A 25,283-nucleotide genomic window follows, 5' to 3' on the forward strand; every position below is an offset into this window, starting at 1 on the left:
TCCCTGGTGGCGCAGTGGTTAAGAATTCGCCTGCCAATGCAGGAGACACGGGTTCAACCCCTGGTCCGGGAAGATCCCATATGCCGCGGAGCAATTAAGCCCATGCGCCACAACTACTGAGCCTGCGCTCTGTAGCCCACGAGCCACAACTCCTGAAGCCAGCGCCCCTAGAACCTGTGCTCCGCAACAAGAGAAGCCACCGCAATGAGAAGCCCACGCACCACAACGAAGAGTAGCCCCCGCTCACAGCAACTAGAGGAAGCCGACGTGCAGCAACAAAGACCCAACGCAGCCAAAAATAAATAAATAAATAAATTTATATATATATAAAAAAAGACATCACATAGTTTAAAAAAAAAAGAAGTGTTACTGATAAAACTACCCCAGGAGCTGATCTTTTTCCAAACTTACTAGAGTTTCTTGTCATTACAGATCATTGGTCTGGGAATTCCTGTAGTTGTTGAAGTATGGGACCAAGTGACCCTTTAACATCTTTTCCAAACTTCCAGTCCATAACTTTATAAAGTTATTGGGCTTTTGCTTCCAACTAGCATGTCATCTGTATTTTCTTCTTGGGTTTGATATGTAAAGCGATCTTTTCTTGGAGGACATGATGAAGGAGCTGGAAGTAGAAAGAGCTCAGAGTTTTTTCAGCAAAGCAAACTCTAGCCTGCATTCAGATGATAGAATCATAAATCAACTATACTCCAATAAAAAAATTTTTTTTAAATGATCGATTCCCGCTACATTATGTATTCTGTCTGTTGGGGAGGGTCATGGGTTCAGGGATAAGAATTCCCATTTACAAATGAGGTAACTATCTGGCTGGGTTTGCACTAACCATTTGGTGCAGAGAAGGAAAGAGGCAAGAAGAGGAAGACGAGACACCAGATGCTTTGACCTGTGTCTCACTGGAAGGAAAACAGAGAGGTCTTGAGTCTAGGTTGGTAGGGACCCACTGAAGTGGTTTTCAACAGACAAAACTTGAGAGAGAATGACGGGAAAGAGATGATAATGAACCTTTTTCAACAAACCCCATCCCCCTACCTTTTCCTGTATAAACTGCTTCCCCGTTCCTGGCCCCTAAACTGCCCTTCTCCCCATGAGCTTTCCTCTCTGCCCCCCAAGAAGCCCTTCTTCCTCACTGGTTCTCCTCCAAAATCCTCTCTCTCCTCTCTGTTGCCAGCCACCAAACTTTTTCTTAGCTGATCACCTTGATTGTGTTCATTTTCTCAGTGTACTTACCCAAGCTTGACCTCTATTGCTGGAGTCACCTGCCTGTCTGAAGACTGGGACAGCCAAGACCGCAACCTTGCCTGTCCCAGATTTCTCACGGCTTTGAGAGGGGCCTTGGAAAAAACACAAAAGGCCTCTTCTTTCAAGATTTCTCTGTACTTTCCACCTGTGTGAAAGTGGGTGTTTTGGTGCAGGAGCATTTTTTTTCTTCTCTAGTATTTGCAATATGTCCCCATTTCTCCCCCTCAGTCCTTTCTCTTGCTCATTGTTTTAAGTTATGCATTGCACACAGCACAGGCTCCAGCAATATGGGCTGAAATGAATTGAATGCACTTTCCTGGTAGGCTGCTTTGGTGGACCCAGCAGACAGTACAAAGCATTAATGGATCAATCTTTTGTTTCTACAAGAAAATAATTTGGTTGCAGATAAGTTAAAAACTATTAATGCCAACCTCTATGAAGGAGACTTTGTCACTATTTTTAACAATTAAAAATTCGTATACAATTTGATCCAGAAACTCTACTTCTAGGAATTTATCCTAGATTTACTTACACATAAGCAAAGGATATAGTTTTAAAAGTTGTTATATGATGAACTGTTTGTAATGGCAAACCAAAAGAAACAACCTAAGGGTTAAAGACGATAGGATTCAGACAATGAAATAAAATGCTGCCATTAAAAGAAATAAGGCAGATCTTGGGCTTCCCTGGTGGCGCAGTGGTTGAGAATCTGCCTGCCAATGCAGGGGACACGGGTTCGAACCCTGGTCTGGGAAGATCCCACATGCCGCGGAGCAACTAGGCCCGTGAGCCACAACTACTGAGCCTGCGCGTCTGGAGCCTGTGCTCCGCAACAAGAGAGGCCGCGATAGTAAGAGGCCCGCGCACCGCGATGAAGAGTGGCTCCCGCTTGCCACAACTAGAGAAAGCCCTCGCACAGAAACGAAGACCCAACACAGCCATGAATAAATAAATAAATAATTCTTAAAAAAAAAAAAAAAAAAAGAAAGAAATAAGGCAGATCTTTATGTACTGATATGAAACTCTACAATTTATGTTAAAAAAAGGGTGCAGAAGAGTATGTATATGCTTTATCCATAACTATCTTTTGTGTGAAAATGTATATTTGTGTGGGTGTATATCTGTGTGGATATGCATATACATATAACTAAAAATCATAAAGTTTCAAGAAAAATCAGTGCAAAGCTTTATCCATGGCTACTATGCTCGAAATATTTGTTACATTGAATATAGTGGCATGAGCTTCTGAAATCCAAGCCCAAACTTGAAGAAGACTGGAAATGGTTGGTAGGATTTTGCCTCAGTTATACAGGTAAACTAAAAGGATGTGAACTTTCTTTCTTCTGTAAGCAGGTCCCTCTAAATCAATTAAATTCGGCACTTAGAATCCTGACAGGCAAGGAACAGATGCAGCTTTTCAGCTTTTCACATTTCCTCATGCAGATTCCTCTTTCTTTTATAGTTCTGTATATAAATACTCCCTTCCAGGCCCTGCTCAATCTTTTCCCCATAAAGCCTTCTCAACCGCGAGACCCCCTAATGATGGCTCCATTTTTTGACCCAATAAAGGTCTTGGTCAGGTCTTTACGGGCACTTGGCATAGATTATTTATATTATTTAACCTTTTTATCTTCATTTATGGGTTCTGAATTCCCAGTTAGGCTGTAAACGTCTACAGCACAATGCCTCTCATTTGAGGTAGACCTGGATTCAAATCCACTAGTTAGAAACCAAATGTTACTATGTAACTTTGTTTATTTTGCTAAACCTCTCTAAACCTCACATGTAAAATGAAAATAATAAAACCTACCACAGGGAGTTGGGCTGATTGATTCAAGCAACACATGAGAAACTGCCTGTCCTAGCATCTGACACATCTGAGTACCAGATGTGAGTCATGCCCTGCCAGGTTCTAACCGAGTAATTTGCAGGAAGTCATTAGTATATCTTTATTTACGATAGCATAGGTTTAAAAAAAAAGAAACCAGGGGCTTCCCTGGTGGCGCAGTGGTTAAGAATCCACCTGCCAATGCAGGGGACACGGGTCCGAGCCCTGGGCTCAACACAGCCAAAATAAAAATAAATAAAATAAATAAATTTATTTAAAAAAAAATAATAATAATTAAGTGCTATCTCTATTAAAGGTTTGAACAAAACACTATGGAACCACAAAGGAGGGAATAATAGAACATATGGATGGGGTACCATGAAAAAACAACCAAGTTCATCATTAAATAAATATTTGATCTAGGTTTTGAAGGATGATTATGCATTTGGCAGGTGAAGAAGTGGGGAAATAATTTTAGGAGGTGTTGGTTTCAGGGGTTTCTTTTGGGCTTTTTTTTTTTTTTTTTTTGGCTGCACTGCCTGGCTTGCAAGATCTTAGTTCCCCGACCAGGGATTGCATGCCCTCGGAAGTGAAAGCGCAGAGTCCTAACCACTGGACCGCCAGGGAATTCCCTCTTTGGGGCTTATAGAGAGCAAATTAGAGTCTGGAGACCGAAAATTCCTTTCTCCCTGCAGTGGACAGATTTTAAGATGGTCTGCAATGATCCCTAACTCCTGGTATTGATGCATTTGTGTAATCCCTTCCCCTTTATTGTGGGTGGGGCCTGTTACTTGCTTCTAACCAGTAGAATACTGCAAAGGTGACAGCATGTCACTTCTGCAGTTATGTTATATGAGGTATAATGCCCATCTCGACAGCATGATGAAGCAAAGGCCGTGTTGGGGAGGCCTACGTAGCAAGGAACTGAGAGTGGCCTTTGGCCAGCAACCAGCCAGGAACTGAAGACAGCATCTGCTGACAGCAAGAAACTGAAGATCTCAGTCCAACAGGCCACAAGGAACTGATTTCTGCTAATGACCATCTGAGTTTGAAACAGATCCTTGCCCAGTCAAACCTTGAGATGAGACCAAAGCCAGGCCAATACCTTGATTTCGGCCTCATGGGACCCTGAAATAAAGAGTCCTGACCCACAGAAGCTGTGAGATAATAAATGTGTGTTGTTTTAAGCTGCTAAATTTCTGATAATACTGTTATGCAGCAATAGATAAGAGATAACCTTATGCATTTTTCTCTTGCTGTTCCTTTTTTTCCTCTTCATTATCTTCTTTGTTTTAAAGTATCTCCTTTCTTCACTCTCTTCTCTTTTTTAGAGAACTAAGCTGACTTTTCTGCCAGTCTTAGTCCAGAATGCTCTCTCTCTTCTTTAAATACAGCAAGTAATAACTTTAGCATGCATCTTTGTCTAGGATTGAGTGAAAAATGGAATTGTGTGGGAACACTTGGATTTGTGGAGTGAGAGAGACTTGGGTTTGAATCCTGACCTCTCTACTTAACAGCTACATGAATTGAGGCATATTATTTAACCTCTCTGAGCTTCACTTACAGTAAAATGGGTATAAAAATAATGAACCAGGGTGGAAGATTTTAATTTTAGGAATTTCCTTGTAGCCAAGCTGCTTCTTCTAAGGGCACCTCTAAATACTGTGTACTCAGCTGGGCAGCGGCAGCTTCAGTAGCTAATGGTTCTCTCTAGCAATGCCAGCTAGCGTTAACTAGTGTCAAATATGAAAGGAGTCCTGATTGTAAAGGAGTCCTTCACTCTCATATCATCTGGGAAAAATACCATTAGATATTATTAAAGTCCTGGTTAGGTCTTATAAGAAAATCTCCTTATTTATTTGGGGATGGGGAAGATTTTACATATTTCATTTAATCTATTAAAATAAAGGGAGATTTCAATTTTGCTTTTATTTCACTTTTATAATCCTTTAAACAGAGACTTGACCCCATTTTAGCAGGCTCTGATAGAACACACACCATTCATTTTAAGAGTATTCCTAGTGTCTATTTTGGGCAAAATGCATTTTATAAAATTCACCTGTCCTAGAAATAGAAAATATTTTATAGAGGAAAGTAGCTGAATAAATTAGGGAAAAAGAAACCATTCCTTATATTATTTAAAAAGAGAAGAGAAAACAGAAGTAGGCTACTCCCAACAGATACAGGAGATGTAAGGACACTTCATTTTTATTTTTTTGAATTTTTGAATTTTATTTTATTTATTTTTTTATACAGCAGGCTCTTATTAGTTATCCATTTTATACATATTAGTATATATATGTCAATCCCAATCTCCCAATTCATCACACCACCACCCCCCGCCACTTTCCCCCCTTGGTGTCCATACGTTTGTTCTCTACATCTGTGTCTCTATTTCTGCCCTGCAAACCAGTTCATCTGTACCATTTTTCTAGGTTCCACATATATGTGTTAATATACGATATTTGTTTTTCTCTTTCTGACTTACTTCACTCTGTATGACAGTCTCTAGATCTAATGGAATATTACTCAGCCATAAAAAGGAATGAAATTGGGTCATTTGAAAGGACACTTTAAAGGCCAGGTGTCCAGCATGTTCAAGTCTGCACCCCAGGGCTTGGCAGTCCTTGTATTTACAACTTCTGCCTAGTGGAGAGAAACTGAAGAATAAAAGGCCTGGTGAAGAGAATAAGGCAGAAATGAGAGGACAGGAAGGAAAGGGATTGGGAGGAACACTTTTTTCGAGAAACTTCACCCTCCTTTTTTTACTCAACCCTTCTCAAGCTGATCCAAGGCCTCCAAGAAACAGGATGAAGCCTACATGCTGGGCATTTCTCAAATAAAAGATCCCAGGGCTGGTGTCAGCAGTTCCTAGGGTGTTAGTCTAATGAAGTTTATCTTGAGAAGACAGGCTCGGTGGAGGTAAGTGTAGGGAAAAAGTAAGTAATAGCTACTTTTACATAGTAAGTACAAAAGGGAGGGGAAAAAAGAAGTTTATCCAATAGGAGAGGGTGTAACAAAGTTTAGGAAAGGATGCAAATGCGAAAGTAGAAATAGTAGAGACTTTTTTCTGGTCATTAATTCCTTTGGACTGTAATGTTGGAACAGGATTGTGGAGGCCCTTTCATTGCTGGGTTACAGGGAACTGGGTGGAAGAGGAGTTTGGGAGAACATATAGGAAAGCTGGGGCAGCACTTGGGGGTCTCCTCTGGGCAGTGGCCATTTGCCAACTGGTTCAGAGGAATTTCAATATTTTAACATCTGGAATGCCCATCCTGGTGCTTCCTGGCCTGAATATCAGCTCTGCCAGTTTCCCCGCCCAGGAGCCCCCTCAGGTTCTTACTATAGTTTCCTGGGATCAGTGGGGCCAGTAGCTCAGCCATTGGGCCAAATGCCCCTCTTCAGTTTTCTTCTCTAGTTTTGAGCTGCCTGAAAAGAAGTACTGAAACGCTATATTACTTTTCCTTTCAAAGAACAACAACAACAACACACACAGGTTTTAAAGGAAATCCACTGTATGATAAATCTTGATCCACAGTTTGACAGTTTGCTCATCCCATAAAAAAGTTTCACAAGGAAAAAATAAAAAATAAAGTGATTAAAAAAAAAAATTTCACAAAGACCATCCCAAAGTTAGAAACTCCAGAAGCAAAGACATACCATGCATAAGAAAGGAAAACAACCAGTGCTCCTTTAGGAGCACAGAATCAGCATAGACAAGAGCACGGACGTCACCCAACTCCATGGAATAGAATCCCTCCACCACCTCCCAAAGTATCCTCCACAGTCCTCCATTTGAAACCCTCTATCACTATGTATAATTTGTGTGTCCCCGGCTCCAGTATTGTCACTGGGCTTGGTGCCAGCCTGCTGTTACCTTCAGTGCCCGCAGGAGAGTTGCTTCCACTGGGTACTTGTCATATGCAGTGAGCCCTGCTACCTCTGCTTTCACTAGACCTCCCAAAAGGAACCCCCGATATCTTGGATCCCTACAGCACTTAAGTGGCACTGTGTTCTCTGCAGCCCTCAGTGTCCTAATGCTGCACTGTGTGTTGTGCAGGAGAGTATGAAATATCCTTATCTGTCTTGTCCAAAGTGCTCAGACATGGTCTCAGGTCCCAGCTCTGGGAACATTCTGCATGACCAATCTCTCCATATTGTCCAAAAACCTCTCTCCCTTGGCCAACTCTGGGCTCTGGAAGACAGATAGAGTACCTAAAAGAAGGCTAGCCTTGGGAAGCCCCTGGCGGTCCAGTGGTTAGGACTCACTGACAGGGCCCAGGGTTCAGTCCCTGGTTGGGGAACCAAGATCCTGCAAGCCAAATTAAAAAAAAGCTAGCCTTTTGCGCTGTTAAAACTAGCCTCCTGCCAACATAGCTCCAATGTGCTGAAAGGATGTCTGTCTCCTTGGCCTTGAGTTGCATTACAAAGGCTCCTGTCTGTTTTCACAACCTTAGTACATACCAGGAATCATAAAAGAAATGTGAGAAAAAAATTTGCCCATCCATTGGACTTCCCTGGTGGCACAGTGGTTAAGAATCTGCCTGCCAATGCAGAGGACACGGTTTGATCCCTGGTCCGGGAAGATCCCACATGCCTCGGAGCAACTAAGCCCGTGTGCCACAGCTACTGAGCCCCCATGCCACAACTACTGAAGCCCGTGTGCTGCAACTACTGAAGCCCGCGTGCCTAGAGCCCGTGCTCCACAACAAAAAGAAGCCACCGCAATGAGAAGCCCATGCACCGCAATGAAGAGTAGCTCTCGCTCACCGCAGTTAGAGAAAGCCCGCGTGCAGCAACAAAGACCCAGTGCAGCCAAAAAAAAAAAAAAAAATGAAAATTAAAAAATGAAAAATAAAATATTTAAAAGAAAGAGTATATTAAAAAAAATTAGCCCACCCATGCCCTGCACCACTATGTCTCCTAGAATTTTAAAGAAACTGTACTTTCTGTTTATATTTACAGAATTTCACTCTCTCTCTCTCTCCCTCTCTTCACCAGTTTTCCCCAGCAACCCATGGTCATGAGCCCATGCGGAGAGTGGAGACTTGGCTCAATGAAGAACGTGAGTAGAAACATCATGTGTTACTTAAAATCTTTCCTTCCTAGTGATGACTAAGGCTTTGGTACTAGGTTAAGCTTGTCTGCTTCTCTCTTTAAATTATGACTTTTTTTTTCTTTTTGGCCGCACCACCTGGCATGTGGGATCTTAGTTCCCCGACTAGGGATCGAACCCACTCCCCCTGCAGTGGAAATGCGAATTCTCAACCACTGGACCACCAGGGAAGTCCCAAATTATGATATATTTTAAGCATACGGAAAATACCAAAATTATATAAAAGATCCACAGTCCTATTCCCACCACCCAGATATAATGAATGTTTATATTTTGTGGTGTTTAAATTACAGGTAAAGTTAAAGACATTTCATTCCCCTACTTCTTTCTGAAGAGGTAGCTCCTCTGTTGAAGTTTTGTGTGACCCCAGTGCATGCTTTTATAACTTTATTAGACATTTATGAACACATAGCTATGTATAATATTGGTTATATAATATTAGATATACAATTCATGTGTCTATAGATATTAAAATGTTAGCTATATTGGTTTGGGTCTTCAAGTTGTACATTAATGGTATCACACTATGTTACTTCTTTTCTTTGCTCAACAAAAATATTTTTGAGTTTTATTCATTTTCTTGCATATAGAGCTTAAGTAATTTTAATTGCTGTATTTTAGAAATAAATATATCACAATTTATCCATTAGTTCATGTCAGTGGACATTTAGATTGTTTCAATTTTTTACTATTACTAATAATGTGTCACTGAGAGTTTTTGCTCTATGGATCTTACAATTGAGTAAAAGTTTTTCTGGGTTAAATTCCAAAAGTGAAATTGCTGGATAATGGTATATGCATCTTCAACTTGCCATCTTCAATATTGCCAAATTGACTGATCTCCAAGCTGGTGGTGCCAACATACACTCCTTCATGCTCTCCCAACATTTAGTATTATCAGTCTTTTCTGATAATCTGATAAATGTCAACTTATTTTAAAATCTGCACTACCCTAATTACTCAAGAGATTGAACATCTTTTACCTAACTATTGATCATATGGGTGTCCTCGTCTGTGAATTGACTTTTCACATCTTTTGCCAATTTTTCAATCTTTTCTTTCTTTATGAATTTGTAGAAATTCTTTATATATTCTGGATACTAGGTGGGTTGTCTTTTCTGAAATAGAAGTTTTAAAATATCTGTGTAATCAAATATCTGTGTGATCTATGTAATCAGATCTTCCCCTTCAGAGTTTGTGCTCTTGGGGTCTTGTTTAAGAAATCTCTCTCTCAACATCACTAAAATAGGCTGCTGTATTTTTTTCTAAACATTTTAAAGTTTGCGTTTTATATTTAGTTTTTAATTTACCTGGACTTTGTTTTTTGTTTTTGTACAGAATGATACTGAAATCCAGTCTTATCTTTCTCCATGTGGTTAGGCAATTGCTCTGTCACCTGCCCATCTATACGTGGCTCTGGTGTCGGTTATCTATTCTTTTTCTGGTATTTTTGTTTCACACTAAACCATGCTGTTTTGATTACTCTAGCTTCATAATGAGTTTTGCTTTCCTGCCCCTTTCTTATTTGCTTTGAAAACTATGTTGCCTATTCTTTACTTTTTCATATGAAATTTTGGATCAGCCTATCAAAGTCCATGAAAAACCCTGTAGGGATTTCAACTGTAATTGCATTAAATGTAAAGATTAGTTTGAGGGAGAAATTGATACTGTTGAGATGGCAATTCTTACCATTCTTGATCATGCTGTAGTCCCAGTTTACTTAGGTCTTATGTGTTCTTCACTGAAATTGGTTTACTTTTTTCCCATAAAGATCTTTGCATCTTTTGTGAAATTTATTTCTTGGCATTTCTGTAATTATTTGTTGCTAGTTTATAGAATATAATCGATTTTGGTATCCAGATCTTGTATTCAGCAACATTACATGATCTTAAATGTGCTAACTGTAACAAGATTTTCATGTCCACAATCTTTAGGGCACCATGAGTACCCCAAAGTCAAGACTAATTATAAAGTCACAGTTGAGACTAAAAGTTACAGAGTGACATCTAGAATTGTGTTTGTCCTTTTCAGTCCTTTTGTCTCTTTTTTAAGTATCTTAGTCTCTTCCCTTTCTCCCCGCTCTCCTCTCACACTGACTTGGACTTCCAGTGACTTGTCTGAACATAGTTTTAATAGTCAAGTTGTACAACAAGGTTCTGAAGAGAAAACGGTTGACCTTTCCCACCAGTTTTGGTAAAATCAAAATTAATGGTTTAATCATTATAACCAGATAAATATTATTCACAGTAGAGCCACACGTAACTTTTTCTCTTCTTGTATCACATGTACTTGTCTTAGAGTTTATAATACATCTATTAACTCCCGAATGATTTCTCTGTTGTTGGTTTGGCCTGGTGATCATTGGCTATCGGTTCATATTTAAGAGGAGGTACTGAAAGGCTGGTTTCAGCCTCTGAGTGTATAAGCAGGGTTTATTGACCCATGGGTATTACTTTAAGATTATTTATTTAGTTACAATTGTCAGTATTTTCTCTCAACTATTCTACTGAGCTGGGGTGGTGCTATGAAACAGATGTTTGTGTCCACCCCTACCCCCCAATTCATATGTTGGAGCCCTAACGTGATGGCATTTGGAGATGGGGCCTTTGGGAGGTAATTCATTCATGAGGATGGAGACATAACGGGATGAGTGTCCTTATAAGAAGAGGAAGAGAGTTAGTCCTGTCTTTTGGCTCTCTACCATATGTAGATACAATAAGGAGATGTTTATCTGCAAACCAGGAAATGGGTTCTCACCAGATCTGCCGAGCACCTTGATCTTGATCTTAGCCTCCAGTACTGTGGAAAATAAATGATTGCTATTTAAGCCACCCAGTCTATGGTTATTCTTGTTATAGCACCCCAAACTGAATAAGGTGGGGAGGGGATATGTAAAGGAGTTATAAGCAACCCATCAGGAAAAGGGGCTGCAGGTCTCCCCATTAATATACAGATTTCAACTTAACTCTTCTGTTTTTAACCCAGCCCCTTGCCAAGTCTAGGATTCTGGAGTCCAGTGCCCACTCATGACAACCTCTCCTCAGAGTAAATCTCAAGTCATCTTTCAGAGAGTTGGGGGAGGGGAAGAGGAACAGTCACCTGCCCATAAGAGCCTTGCAGGGAATTTAGTGAGGGGTGTCTATAGCTTCCTAGTCAGATGTGTAATATATCCTCTTGTTTTTAGTGTCACACCCCTTCCCCCCTGTTCACAGTTACCCCAATTCCTGAATCTCTGTAGAATTATATTTTCTTCTCAATATTTTTACTGTGAGATTAAAAAGCATTTTTTTTTGTTAATACAAAAAGTTGACAAATAACATCATACATGTCTGTTCAAACATTATCCCTACCCCCAGTTTCTTGTTTGTCTTTTGATCTTATTTATTGGGTGTTTGTCATGCAAAGTTTTTTTGTTTTTTAAAATGAAGTAAAAAATGATGGCTCTGTTTTGTGTTACAAAAGTCTTTCCCACTTCATGAATGAAAAAATATTGTCATGTCTTTTATTCCAGAACTTTGTAGTCTCTCACCATCTTTACATTTTGGAGGAGGATTAGCAATTAATGTAAGATTTCAGATAGTGGCAAGTATCCAAAATGATTCTTTCTTCCCAGCAGGCTATTTAGTTGTTTCAGCATAATCCTTTGAATTACTTATCCTTTTGATGATGATTAGAAATAGAACTTCTACTTTAAATTCTTATTTGACTTAATGTCATTTCTAAGCTTCTATTCTTTTAATAGATTTTGTGTGTTTGTGTGTAAATTCATGCTCCATTATCACACCATTTCAGTTATTACTGTAGTTTAATAATAGGTTTAACTATCTGAGGTTGCTAATTTGGGGTTTAATAATAGGTTTTGCAATCCTCCTACAGCAATCTGGAGAATGTCTCAGTAAATGCTCAGGTCAAAAGCCTTGCAGTAATCCTTTCCCTTTTTCTTACATGCTGTATTCAGTCCATCAGCAAATCTGATTTATTCTATCTTCAAAATATATCCTGAATCTGACCAATTCACTACCATTCTGTCCAACATGAAGCTGCCATCATTTCTTTCATCTGGGTTCTTGCAGTAGCCTCCCAAATGGTTTCCATGTTTCTGTGCTTGGTGTCCCTATAGTTCGTCTCCATACAGAAGCCTGTGTTATATGTAAATCAGATGTCTGCCTCCTGCTCAAAAACCTCCAGTACCATCTGATCTTACTCAGAGTAAAGACAAATACTCACAAAGCTCTGACCTCATCACCTCCCACTCCCTCTCAGATCCAGCCCCAGGGGCCTCCTTGCTATTCTCCAAACACATAAACAAAAAACACTTAGCATAATTTACTCCAGGTCTTTACAATGGCTGTTCCGCCACCCATAACTTCCTTCCTTCAGATGTCCATTTATGTTGGCGGCAGAGAGGGAAGAAAGGGAGAAAGAAGTGCAAATATGCTCGTGTCATAATTCTTGAATAGGTAGTAGTTAGACACTATCTAAAGAAATAGAGGAGAAAGTCTATTTCATAATAAATGTAACAACTAAAATAAAAATATGAACTTCCCAAAATTGTCAGATGAAAAACACATACCAACACAAAACAAGCGTAGAGCATGTAGTGACAATCTATTTAAAAAAAAAAACTAAAAATAAGAAAGAAATCATTTAAAAATGATAGAACTAAGACTCATCTAACTATTGTATCCATAGATGGAAATATGTTAAGACCTATCTATTATTGACATGTATACACTGATGTGTATAAAATTGATGACTAATAAGAACCTGCAGTATAAACAAACAAACAAACAAACAAAAAACAACTAATACTAAACTTTCTTTGGGTTAGTTGTATGGAAATATGTTAATATAAATGCTTCAGACATTACATGAAATTTCTAAAAATCTTATATGTTCTGGTATAATGTTATAAGTCATAATTCTAGTTATTACTTTAAAATGTATATCTCAGAAATAACTAAATTTCCTTGTCAATTGCATTATTATGAACTTTCATCAAATCTTTAACCGTGGTCATTTTAAAGTCTTTTGTCATTTACAGACAGTTCTGGGTGTACTCTGATGCTTTTGCAAAAATGTTCCTATAAAAGGGTTTTATCTTCAAGGAATTCATGGAAAAGACTCTGACAAGTACAGGTTTCTGGTAACTGACTATACTGCTGAACTGAATGAATAAGCATTTTCAGAACTCTAATGGAAAACTGATGAATTTATAAAAGTGCTAACAAAAGATCAGGATGAAAAAAAAATTAATTACGTGGGACTGAGTGAACTGATGAGGACGATTATAATTTTTGTGATTTTATGTTTGAATAAAAAAAAAATCCCACAAGGACTCAGAGGCAAAAAATATACAAATCAATTTTCACTGCAAAGTAAAGGAGCTGTTACAGTGGAGGATTACTGGACTGAATGTCAATATTATGACATAGCATGAGTGTGTTTCGTGTTTGGTAATTGCAATCATTGTTGCTTTTGTTGTGGTCATCCATTTACAATGCTTGGGGTCAGTTTATTTATCTCTTGTAAAAATAAAATACAGAAAAAAAAAAAAAAGACTCCAGTTGAATTATAAAACAAAGAACATTCTGTACTTCTCTATGTATATTCTGCACATAGAGAAAGTACTAAATTAAAATTACTCAGAAACTTTGTAAAGAAAAGGATGAACAAAGATATTCTAGGAAAATACAAATAAAAGAAAGTAGGGGTTCCGATATTAATATCAGATGAGATTAAATTCTGGAAAACAATTACAAAGATGACACTTTATAGGGTGTGCAATATACAATGAAGTTCTTACAGATAGTTATGCCCAACTTATATGTACAATTTGACCAAAATTGTTGGAAATTGCAGGTGAGGGTGGGGGGCGGTACCAGTGGCAGAGAATCCAGAGGCCCCTGTATTGCTCTCTATGGCCTTGAATCATCGTTTAAGGACCACCTTCACTTTTTAGGACATATCCAAATACTGCCTGTAGTTATTTACCTTATGTTTTTCTTTAAAGTGACACATTCCTTAACTGAAATAAGTTTATAATAGTAAACTTGTTTTATATTTTTAAAACATTTTTACAATATAAAAAATGGTAAATGTGAATGTCTTATAAAACAGGAAGCTATTCCTCAGCTCTGAGAATGTAGTTCTATTTTACCAAATTATTTAAATGAAGCCAAAAAATCTACCTTATTACATAAAATCTGATTTTTCAATGTTAGCTTAAAGGGACAAACGAAACATGCCTGTGACTCTTTCGCCTGTGGGTCTACCAGTTCTTTGTGTTAATAGGTGCTGGGGACACACAAAAGGAATCTTCCTCCCGGACTCCTCCCTCCAATATCAGCCAATGGCTCCTACAACTCAGTGCCCTCTCCCTCTTCTCCCTTTATCCTTAGCCACTGATAACACCACTTATGACTTATCTGGACTGTAAACTCCTTAAGAGCAAGGATTATGTCCTAGCATCCCTCTCTCCTTCCCCTAACCTACCAGACTTTCTGGTATTTACCAGGGGTCCATGCATTCATTTGTTTGTTCACTCATTCAACAAATGTTAGGTAGCAGGGAAACAGAAAAGACTTCATGGCTTAAGTGAAAAGGCTTATAATAAGTGTAATAAGGACTCAGACAGAAAATATGCAGAGTTCTGTGGGCTGCAAAGAAGGGGCACCTAATCCTAACTGAGGGAGTAGGGATGGCTCCCAGAGGATGCAATGTGTGTCTGAACTGATTCTTTGATTCTTGGAGAAGTTGTATTTATTAAAAAAAAAAAAAAAAGTGTGGGGAGGCATTCCAAGAAGAGAAACCAGCTTGGTATGGGATCTAAATTAGATTGGAATAGCTGATTTCTAGAGCATGAGTTGGGAATGTTGAATGATGGTGCTGGAGGGTAGTCAGGCTTGGTCACGAAGAACTACATTGAATCCTTAACTTCCTAGGACACTGGCACACTACACAACCTAACACCTCTTCACTTTGTTTTCAGTGGGTTTCCCCCAACGGCAGTCTATAATTTCTTACTTCTTCTTCCTTTTTTTTTTAAACAAACTCTTAAGCATTTTAGTATGACTCAGTTTATCTTTTTTTTTTTTAATTGAAGTATAGTTGATTTACAATGTTGTGTTTAATTTCTTACTTCTCATTTCCTTACTGGCAACATCTCATTTATCCTTCATGTACCAGTTCAAATGCCAGTTTTTCTGGAAAGATGATCTCAACCTCTCTGTAACCCTTAAGAATGGAATTTGAATTGACTGAACTACTGTACTCTGCATATACTTTTATTTGAGTTGTAATTATTTTGTTTTATAGTTATTGTTATTAGTTTTCCAACTAGGCTGGAATCGTTTTAAAGTCAAGGGCCATTTTTAAGTACATGTTTGTATTCAAAGCATCTGTTAAGATATTTCATATTAGTTCCTTGAATGACTAAATATCTGTATATTAGTGTTTTGGGAGTGCAAAAAGAAAAGGAGATTGTCCTTGACTTCTCAGAGGAAATAGTATTTGTTGGACGTTGAGTATAAGTAATGTTATACACAAAAAAGAGTGAGGGAGGGCATATCATGCAAGTGGAATAGCAGTAGCGAAGATGTGATTTCTTATTAAATCATTTGGATTAAAATGATTGCCCAAGTGATTAGTGGGGATAAAGAAAATTTGATGGCATTTGCATAGGAGGAAGGTTGTAATAAAATTCGATTTCACACTGAACTATTCTTCTATTGCTTTACCTGTGTCCAGACATTTTTGAGGTGGTGAGGCTATTTGTCTATTTGTGCTAGTGCTGTTGAACAGATGACTATGACAGGTCTTTTATCCCTTAGTGTGTGTATTTTAAGACTCAGTTCATGTTTGGCTTTCTCACACAGTCTTTTCCAACTACTGAAACCCAAAGGGCTCCTTTATCCTTTCTGAATTCCTCTGGACTTTTGGCTGGTACATCTTCCACAAAGGCATGATTATTTCTTTTGCAATTGTACACCTTATATTTTGATTTTTATCTGTAAAGTGACTTTTTGAGTTGCAGCTGATACATATAAAACATAAATATTTACCACATATATAAATACAGAGAGAGAGAGCTGACTCTTTATTTTATCCTCCCAGAGAATGATGAGTATATTGAATCCTTCTTACCAAGAAAGAAAAAAAAATCTCATTACTCTTTGGAACATTAGAAGATTAAGGCTAGAGAAATGTGCTTCACTTGAGAAGTGTATTATTTTAAATGTTTCCTATCATTTAAGATGTGTTTGAAGGCAATAAGAGATTAGAAAATTTTTTTGATATTACACATGGACTTTCATGAAGCTCTTCCCCTTCAAGTGTGCATTTTTCTTTGCCTACTGATAAAGAACAGTCTCAGATCCACTTGCTTTGATCTGCTTATTATTTGGAGTTTGATTCTGCCCTTAGGGTTTACATTCTCCTCTTTTTTTCTTAGGACACTAATAAAAACTTAGCTGGATGAAAAGGCTTCTTTGATATCCAGTGGTACACTCCCATTAATCACCCGTACTCCAGTTTTCCTAATCTTGATTAAATGTTAATGAGAAACTTTTGCAAAAGAGACTTTGCTCCACTATACCTAGTACCTTGCCATAGAAATGTGTGGCCAGGACGCCCCCAGGTGGTCACTGTAACAAGTACATGGGAATCTTCAGAACTTTGCATTTCTCCCTAGGCTTTTTCATCCTTCAGAGCAGATATTAATAGAAGAGGCTAAAGGACAAAAGGGGAAGGAGAAAAATGTAGGAATGTTTGGGTTACTTCTCTCAGCTTAAATTTCCAATCTCATTATCTTTGTGTGGTGTTTATTGCTTCTGTTTTTTTTCTAGTTTCTTGTTCTGGATGTTGATCAAAGTGTGTAACAATCCAAGCAGCCTTACACTCAAAACTAACTCTGCAACTTCCCTGGTGGTGCAGTGGTTAAGAATCTGCCACAACTACTGAGCCTGTGCTCTAGAGCCCACAAGCCACAACTACTGAAGCCCGTGCTCCACAACTACTGAAGCCCGAGTGCCCTAGAGCCTGTGCATCGCAACTACTGAAGCCCGCATGCTCTAGGGCCTGTGCTCCGCAACAAGAGAAGCCACCGCAATGAGAAGCCTGTGCACTGCAACGAAGACTAGCCCCCACTTTGAGGCTAGTAGCCTCAACTAGAGAAAGCCCGTGTGCAGTAACGAAGACCCAACACAGCCAAAATAAACAAATAAATAACATAAAAATAAAAAACAAGACAAAACAAATAAACTAACTATGGTTGGTTGACTATAGTTCTGACCAAACAATAGTTTTTGATCAAGAAAAAGTTTCTTTGAATTGAAATGGTCATGGTAGATGCAATAGTAATGATTCCTACAGCATTCTGATACACTGTTAAACAGCTGGACAATAATGGACAATAATGAGTAATTGAGTACACCTACCAGCTGTTGAGCATGGTGTAAAGTGCTTCACATGCATTTCATCTTCACAAAGGCCCTGTGAGATAGTCCTATTATCCCTGTTTTGTAGAGGCTCAAATAGGTTAAGTGGTCTGATCAAGTTCACACAGTGGAAAAGGCAGAGGGCTTATGAAAGGAGCGAGGCCCTGTGGGGCAAGACTCCAGCCTCCATGACCCTCCCTGAGTTCCAAAGGGTGGATTTGGAAGAGTTGCTAATCAAGGGAGAGGCAACCAAGAGACCACATAAGGCAAGATTAAAGGGGTCAGAGAAACTCATCAAGATTAGGAGAATGGGGCTTCCCTGGTGGTACAGTGGTTGAGAGTCTGCCTGCCAATGCAGGGGACACGGGTGCGAGCCCTGGTCTGGGAAGATCCCACATGCCGCGGAGCAACTGGGCCCGTGAGCCAAAACTACTGAGCCTGCGCGTCTGGAGCCTGTGCTCCGCAACAGGAGAGGCCGCGATAGTGAGTGGCCCCCGCTCGCCGCAACTAGAGAAAGCCCTCGCACAGAAACGAAGACCCAACACAGCCATAAATAAATAAATAAATTAAAAAAAAAAAAGATTAGGAGAATGACCACCCGAGAAGAGATTAAAGGAGTGAAGGCCCTGCTCACACCCTAATCTTGTCAGAGACCCCACCCTTGAACTACTGTTATAAACCCTCATCAAACCCTCTGGGGTTTTCAGCACAGGAGTACAGAGAAGCTGAGCTTTTGGTAACACTTAGCTCTTTGCTTTGTTAGGGACCTTCCAGCATGCTCACTGATGGGCAGTGAATACTGAGAATGATTTTGGCATAAATGCCCACTTAACCTTCCTCTTCAAAATTACTTTGTGGTGTAGCTTAATTTAATACATCATTATTTCTACTGAGATCATGAAACATTTCTGTACAGATCAGGTGTTTCTTCATTAGGCAGTGACAATACATAACACCGTTGATTTGACTTCTTGGCTTTGCTGGTGAAGTGATTAAGGTTGAATACAAGATCTTTTAAATTTTGGCTCAAGCAATAAGGGCCGGCCTCTTTTACTAGGGTTTAATCCTGACTTTGTCCTTTCACCTGATGAGTCAGGGATGACAACTGGATTTCACCTTGCACATTAAAAGCCAGAAAAAAAAAATACTATTAATGAGATCGTGCCACAGGAAGGTACACTGCAGATATAACAAGCAGTAGAACCGGTCAAGGCCAACTCAGAGAAGAGGAAAAGGTGGATCACTCCCAGCCTTGAAACTTGCTGGCTCTTCTTCCCCTTCAAACATTTACTCATCCTTCAGCTCTTGTCCTGACCTCTGGTCCTGGATTTTTGCCCCTTGTGCTCTTACACTTATCTCCCTCATATCTCTAGTCATATTAATAATGGCCTGATTACTTGTCTGTAACACCAACCTTCCCCCTTACTAAGAGCTGGGGGGTCAATAAACTCCATAAGGGCAGGAATTGTTTCAGTTTGTTACTAACAGCCTGGCAAACAGTAGGTGCTTAATAATTATTTGTAGAAATTGCTGTAGAAAGACGTTGCAATTTTAAAACTGCTTTTTTTCACCACATGCAGAAAAATAGGAGACCTTTTTAGAAAATTGTCTTGGGGAGGTTAACAAAGTAAGTTTGCCAATGTTGAGTCATTTCTCTGTGTTATTTATGTAGAAGGTAATTCTGAATACCTTCCTATACTACTTTTAGCAGGAGACATAATTTTAGGGTAAGGAAGTCATGTGTGAGATGATACCACAATAGATGCGTTTTTTTTTTTTTTTTTTGGCTGCGTTGGGTCTTCGTTGCTGCTTGCGCAGGCTTTCTCTAGTTGAGGTGAGTGGGGGGCTACTCTTCATTCCGGTGCGTGGGCTTCTTTCTCACTGGGGTGGCTTCTCTTGTGGAGCAGGGGTCTAGGTGTTCAGGCTTCAGTAGTTGCAGCACGCGGGCTCACTAGTTGTGGCTTGCAGGCTCTAGAGCGCAGGCTCAGTAGTTGTGGCGCACAGGCTTAGTTGCTCCATGGCATGTGGGATCTTCCCGGCCCAGGGCTCGAACGGTGTCCCCTGCATTGGCAGGCGGATTCTTAACCACTGCGCCACCAGGGAAGTCCCACAATAGATGCTTAAATCTATTATCCCTAACCCTCTTCGGTAGGTATAACCCCCTTTTACATGTTTAAAAAAAATAATAAAAGGGGCTGTATTAGTCAGGGATTTCCAGGGTGATAGATCTATATCTATATATGTATATAGATGTACAGGGTGAGTCAGCAAGTTGGAGATGATCTAGGAGATGCGACGGTATAGCTCCAGTCCAAAGACTGGCAGGCTTGAGACCCAGGAAAAGCAGATGTTTCAGTTTAAAGGCAGTTAGGCAGAGAGAATTCTCTCTTCCTCTTGAAAGGGTCAGCCTTTTTATTCTACTTAGGCCTTCACCTGATTGGATGAAGCCTACCCACATTAGGAAAGACAATCTGTTTTACTTAGTTTATCAATATAAATGCTACTCTCATCCAAAAACACCCAGAATCATGTTTCACCAAAATCTGGGCACTCTGTGGACCATTCAAGTTGACACATAAAATTAACCACCACAGAGATCCACAGAAAATTATTTCTTCAAGTGGCAAAGCAGGGATTTAAACCTAAGGCTGATTTACAAGCCCCTGATTCTTGCCCCAGTCCACACGTTGCCACCAGAGGTAATAAATGCAGTTAGAAGCACTTCCAGGTTGATAAACCTTTGGTCTTTTTCATAACAGCTTTCTCTTTTCCCAAAGCAATGTCCACAGACTTTAAATATCCCAAGTGCCACATTTCCCCCCAGTTATGAAGCATCACGTGCAGACCGGCTTCAAACAAACTGATCTGGACAGCAGTATTTGCTCGTTGGTTTTTATACTAGAAGTTTAGGCACAGAAGTTGATTAAATAATAGCCAATCTGGTCAGGATAAGTAATTCAGTAAATTTTCCTAATAGGCATGATCAAAAGTCTGTAATACTGGATATAGAGGAGCAAATTTAAAAAAAGATAATCAGGATTTGGAAGCAGAACAAGACAGAAATATTGACTTTTTGACAATTACTTTTGTATCCTTTTAAAATGACATTAAAATCTCTTATTAATTAAAACAAGTATTTATTGAGCACCTGCTATGTACTTGTAACTGTTTGGGGTACTGGGCATATTGTAATGATCAAAATTTGAAACATTTTCTTTCTCAGAGCTAAAAAAAAAAAAGAAAAGCAAGTCATGTAGCATTACCAATGTCTTGGCAAACCAGATGCCCAAAACACAAGAGAGTCACAGAACTAAAAACGAAACTTGCCAGTGACCAGACTTCTGGGCTATAAATAAAGGTTCCTTAAGGTCAGGGACTTCAGTGCATACACTGGATGGCACTGTTAAATTAAGAAATGTAATTTATGATTTAATATTCTCATTACCAGAGAGTCTACACTAGGTGGCGTTCAGGGTCAGGATAGAAGCAGTAACCAGCAATGCAAAGTCAATATTGTTTCAGTGTCTGTGCTAGAAGCAGCTTCCTGGTGGGTCCTGAGAAACAGTATTAAATGAGAAAGGGATGAGGTTGCTTTAAGTGATGATCACAATGCTCTTCCCTGGAAGAGCCGCAGAGGTGAAGAGATAAAGAAAACGTTCATGTGATGGCTATAGAGCAGACTGCAAGTTGGAAAGATAAAGGCAGACCAATTCTAAAAGTGTAAAATCGTGATATTAAGGGGAACACAGCCTTACTGTCTAGATCAAAGAGTGGTAGCCCATACCAAGAAAGTTTAGGATAAAGGATTGCTGTGCAGTGATGGAGTACATAAATGGAACTCTACCTTTCATAGTTGGGAGATTTTGAAATAAATTTAACAGATTTAGCTAAGTTTAATGGTGGATACAGCCATAAGAAACATCATCTCTCATGTCTATCTTGTATATGGTGTGAGATGAGCCACTGCCTAACCCAATAATGAAAATGTCGATAGGCAGTATTACCAGCAGAAAAACAACTTATCCTATAGTAATGAGCATGTGGGCAATGTTCAAAATTATTTTAAATGTAAAATAAAGCTGGAAATCTATAAAACTCTGATACTTACAAATGAAAACAACTTTTGAAATGGCACTTGAAGAAGCAGGTCTTGACAGAAATTGACTTCTGCTCATCTGTGACAGGTTGGAAGAACTAGAAAGAAATAGACTATCCTCAGAGACACAGGTATTACTGCAAGTGAAGAACATCCAGTTTACACAATGCCTAGCTGACAACATTCTCAGCTTGGCACTCTTCAGTGCCATGTTTGAGGTCGCACTGCCTTTTTTGTTGTTCAGAGACCTTAGGGCTAACGCCATATCGATACCCTTAATTTATAATCTGAATGATATTCACCCATTTACTGATTAAAATTTTATTTCTAGTCTTTCCCCTGGGGCATCATTCCTGGTAACGTCAGCTCATATATGCAATTTTTTTGTTTATGAAATACTTCTTGGGTCCATAAAAAATACTATTCTCAGAAAACGCAAATGTGCAGTTAACAATCATCTTGTGCAAATCTCAGTGTTGTGTATTTTATTTAATCCTTTAAAGTCATAAGTTGTGAAGGGATTGGGATGGACTGGCATTATTCTTAGTTTGGATCATGACGGTAAGTTGAATGAAAGCAAAACCACTCTTTTACATTAATAACTTTGCATGAAGCCTCAATGCATTGTGTTAATAGTCATATATGAAAATTTTCAAATATACAAACTAAATATCAAAATCTATAAAACTGTACTGTTTTAACACCTTTATAAAATAATTACTAAGTCCCAGAACTTTAGATTAAAACCTTGGCTTTAGATAAAAACGTGGTTCCAGATATTTAGATTTCATGGAGCAGTTAAAAAAAAAAAGTGGGGGCCAAGATAGGGCTGCCAACTTTTTATTTTGCCAAGAATATTGAAAGCAACTAATACTACTATCAATGCCATTTCATAAAAGGATACTTCAATACCACAAAAGTTGGTATAATCATGTAATAAAAATTAAATTCAAGTTGATGACCTTCTGTCAACCTTTTTTTTTTTTTTCTTTAGGGATGCTGAAATTTTAGTCTTGGCTTAGAATTGGGGAACAATGCCTAAAATGCCATTTTGTCCAACCATTTCAATTAAAAGGCTAAGAGGTGAGTGGCTTTGCCTGACATCAGTTAGCGTTAAAATCGGGGAGGAAAAGCAGAGCTTCTGACAACTAGCAGAATAAAACACTGTCACAGATAACCCAAGTATTGAACATGTGGCTAATTAGGAACCTTAACCAACGTTTATCTTAAAACAAAATCATTCATAACTAATACAAAATCAAATAAACCCACCTACTCTGTAGAAAGACTTGGTATACATGACTGCACCTGTTACAATTTGTCAAGGAAAACAACCCCAAGTCATAAACTATCATAATATAACCCATGTCATAAATGATATAATCCAAACTGTGAGCTTTGAATTCTCCAAAATGTTGTGTTCTCAATTACATCGTCTATAATAAATGCTTAATAAATGTCTGCATGAACAGGAGTGTGTCACTCTAAACTTGTCACTGCAAAACAAGTTTCTTCATGACATTAGAAACTTCTCAACCTGGCACAAAATCTTACTGCAGAAATTACTGAAACATAAATGATACAGAGAAGAAAAGATGGTGATGGTGTTGGGGAGCCCCAGTTGCCTGATCTCTCTATCAAATGAAAAAGCAATTAGAAGATTTAGGGTATTTCAGTGAGAACAGTAATTGTACACAATGATTTTTGTGTAAAAACATCTCACATTAACTTAACCACACCTACTTTACTTTTTAGGTTAACTAATAACATGAAAAGGTTTTCATATCCTAAAGGAATTCTAGTTCAAAAGCATGTAATAGAATTTTAATATGACCATGGGACTACATTTATCTAATTATTCTGGACTATCAAAATGCTACAGTAGATCTGCATTTCACAGTAAGGTGACCATTTCCAATTTTACCATAATCATAGTCACCCACTTACACCATTGAAAGTAGTTTTGAGAATTGGCACTAGTTTCTTTTTTTTTTTTCTCCCACTAGCTATAAAAATGCATGACTCATAATAATTTCAAATTCAAAATTAAGAATACAGCTTAGTGTGTTCAAAGGATGTCCCCCCCCCCTTTTTTTTGGCTGCACCACGTGGCTCATGGGATCCTAGTTCCCCCACCAGGGATCGAACCTGGGACACTGGCATTGAGTGTGGAGTCCCAACCAATGGACGACTGGGCAATTCCCTCAAAGGATGTCCTTTTACCTGTAACTTTGGGAGTTCATAGATGTATTCTTCTTTAATAAAACAATTAACCTTTAAAAGCATGATGCTCTCTATTGCTGACCCAATCATACTTATTTGAAAAAGGAGGAAGAGGCATGAAAAAATTCATCCTAAGAATCTTATAGGTAGAATCAGGGTTTGTAGTACTTGAGATTTTCTGCTTAAGATGTGCCTTAAAGACAAGTTCAACTAAGTCATGTGGACTACTTAAAAACTGGTACACACAATTTTGGGATCAACTTTACCTACTATAATATACAAAACCGTACATTAAAAAAATATCAATGATCATACTTAATATAGGAACACTGATGTTTTAGTTGCACTGATTCCTGTTACTTCCAAGGTAATTCTGGATCCTACCAAGTAGAAACATGATTGACTACTACTGAGAATTCAAGTGTCTGCAAAGAAATGAGAATGTTTACCTGTTACCTTTGTCAATTTCAAATTCTGTCTGCTATATTACGTATATATTTTCCCTTCTAACCCATGAAATCCAAAAACCTAATTTCTCTTAAAAAATATAGTAACTACTCCTGTCTTAACTCTTTTATTGCTCCTAATTATTTTCAGTTTTCATATCTGTTTCTGAATCAGCAATGAAATGTAATGTTTCTGGTCTGAAGAAAGTCTCTTTGAAGAATATTACATAAACACTTGTCTTCAAATTTTTGCTTTTAAGATTATACAGTTTAAAAGAGGATGTAATTCTTATTTTTCTCCCAAAACAGCTTCTTTACTAGAATTAATCATGGGCCTGATTATCGAGAATGAGGAAATAAAAATCTTCCCATGCCTCTGATCTACCCTCACGACTACTATTTCTGTCAAGGATGTGTGGCTCTGCGTACAGGAGACTTGATATTATGTGTTCCAATACCTTCGGTGTCCCCAGTTCAAGTGTTTGCCACTCCTTGGCTAGAATTCTGGAACATTATTACATTTTAAGACATCCTTCATGACAACTTTAAATCTCATATCACTTTGATCTAAATTTCCACTACTGGTTTCTTTAATGGATCAATTAAATATCCATGAAGATGAATACAAAGAAGCTACTGTCCCTTTATTATTGACCTGGCCCACTTATAATTATCAGAGTTCATTTTGATTGAAAACACAGAAGCCGTATTTTCTCAGTGTCATTACCACGATCAAGAAGAAAACCAAGGTCATAACAGATTTTTCCTAGATTGTTATTAAGAGACTAACGTAGCTTAATCACACCCAATTTACTTTCTAGGTTAACTAAGTAATATTGAATGGTGATAAGAAACTTACAAGTACAATCTGCACATACAC

General features: G+C 38.5%; 1 long non-coding RNA gene across 1 annotated transcript; it reads left to right on the forward strand.

Annotated features, from left to right (window-relative positions):
- The first annotated feature begins 1,851 nt into the window (after positions 1–1,851).
- LOC309604716 lies at positions 1,852–18,218 on the forward strand. The gene is made up of 2 exons (XR_014231011.1): positions 1,852–1,926; positions 2,254–18,218. It is a non-coding gene; the product is annotated as an uncharacterized lncRNA (long non-coding RNA).
- Positions 18,219–25,283: the final 7,065 nt, after the last annotated feature.

The sequence above is a fragment of the Balaenoptera borealis genome (genome assembly GCF_965194805.1).
Source record: "Balaenoptera borealis genome assembly, chromosome: 10".
Lineage (NCBI taxonomy): Eukaryota > Metazoa > Chordata > Mammalia > Artiodactyla > Balaenopteridae > Balaenoptera > Balaenoptera borealis.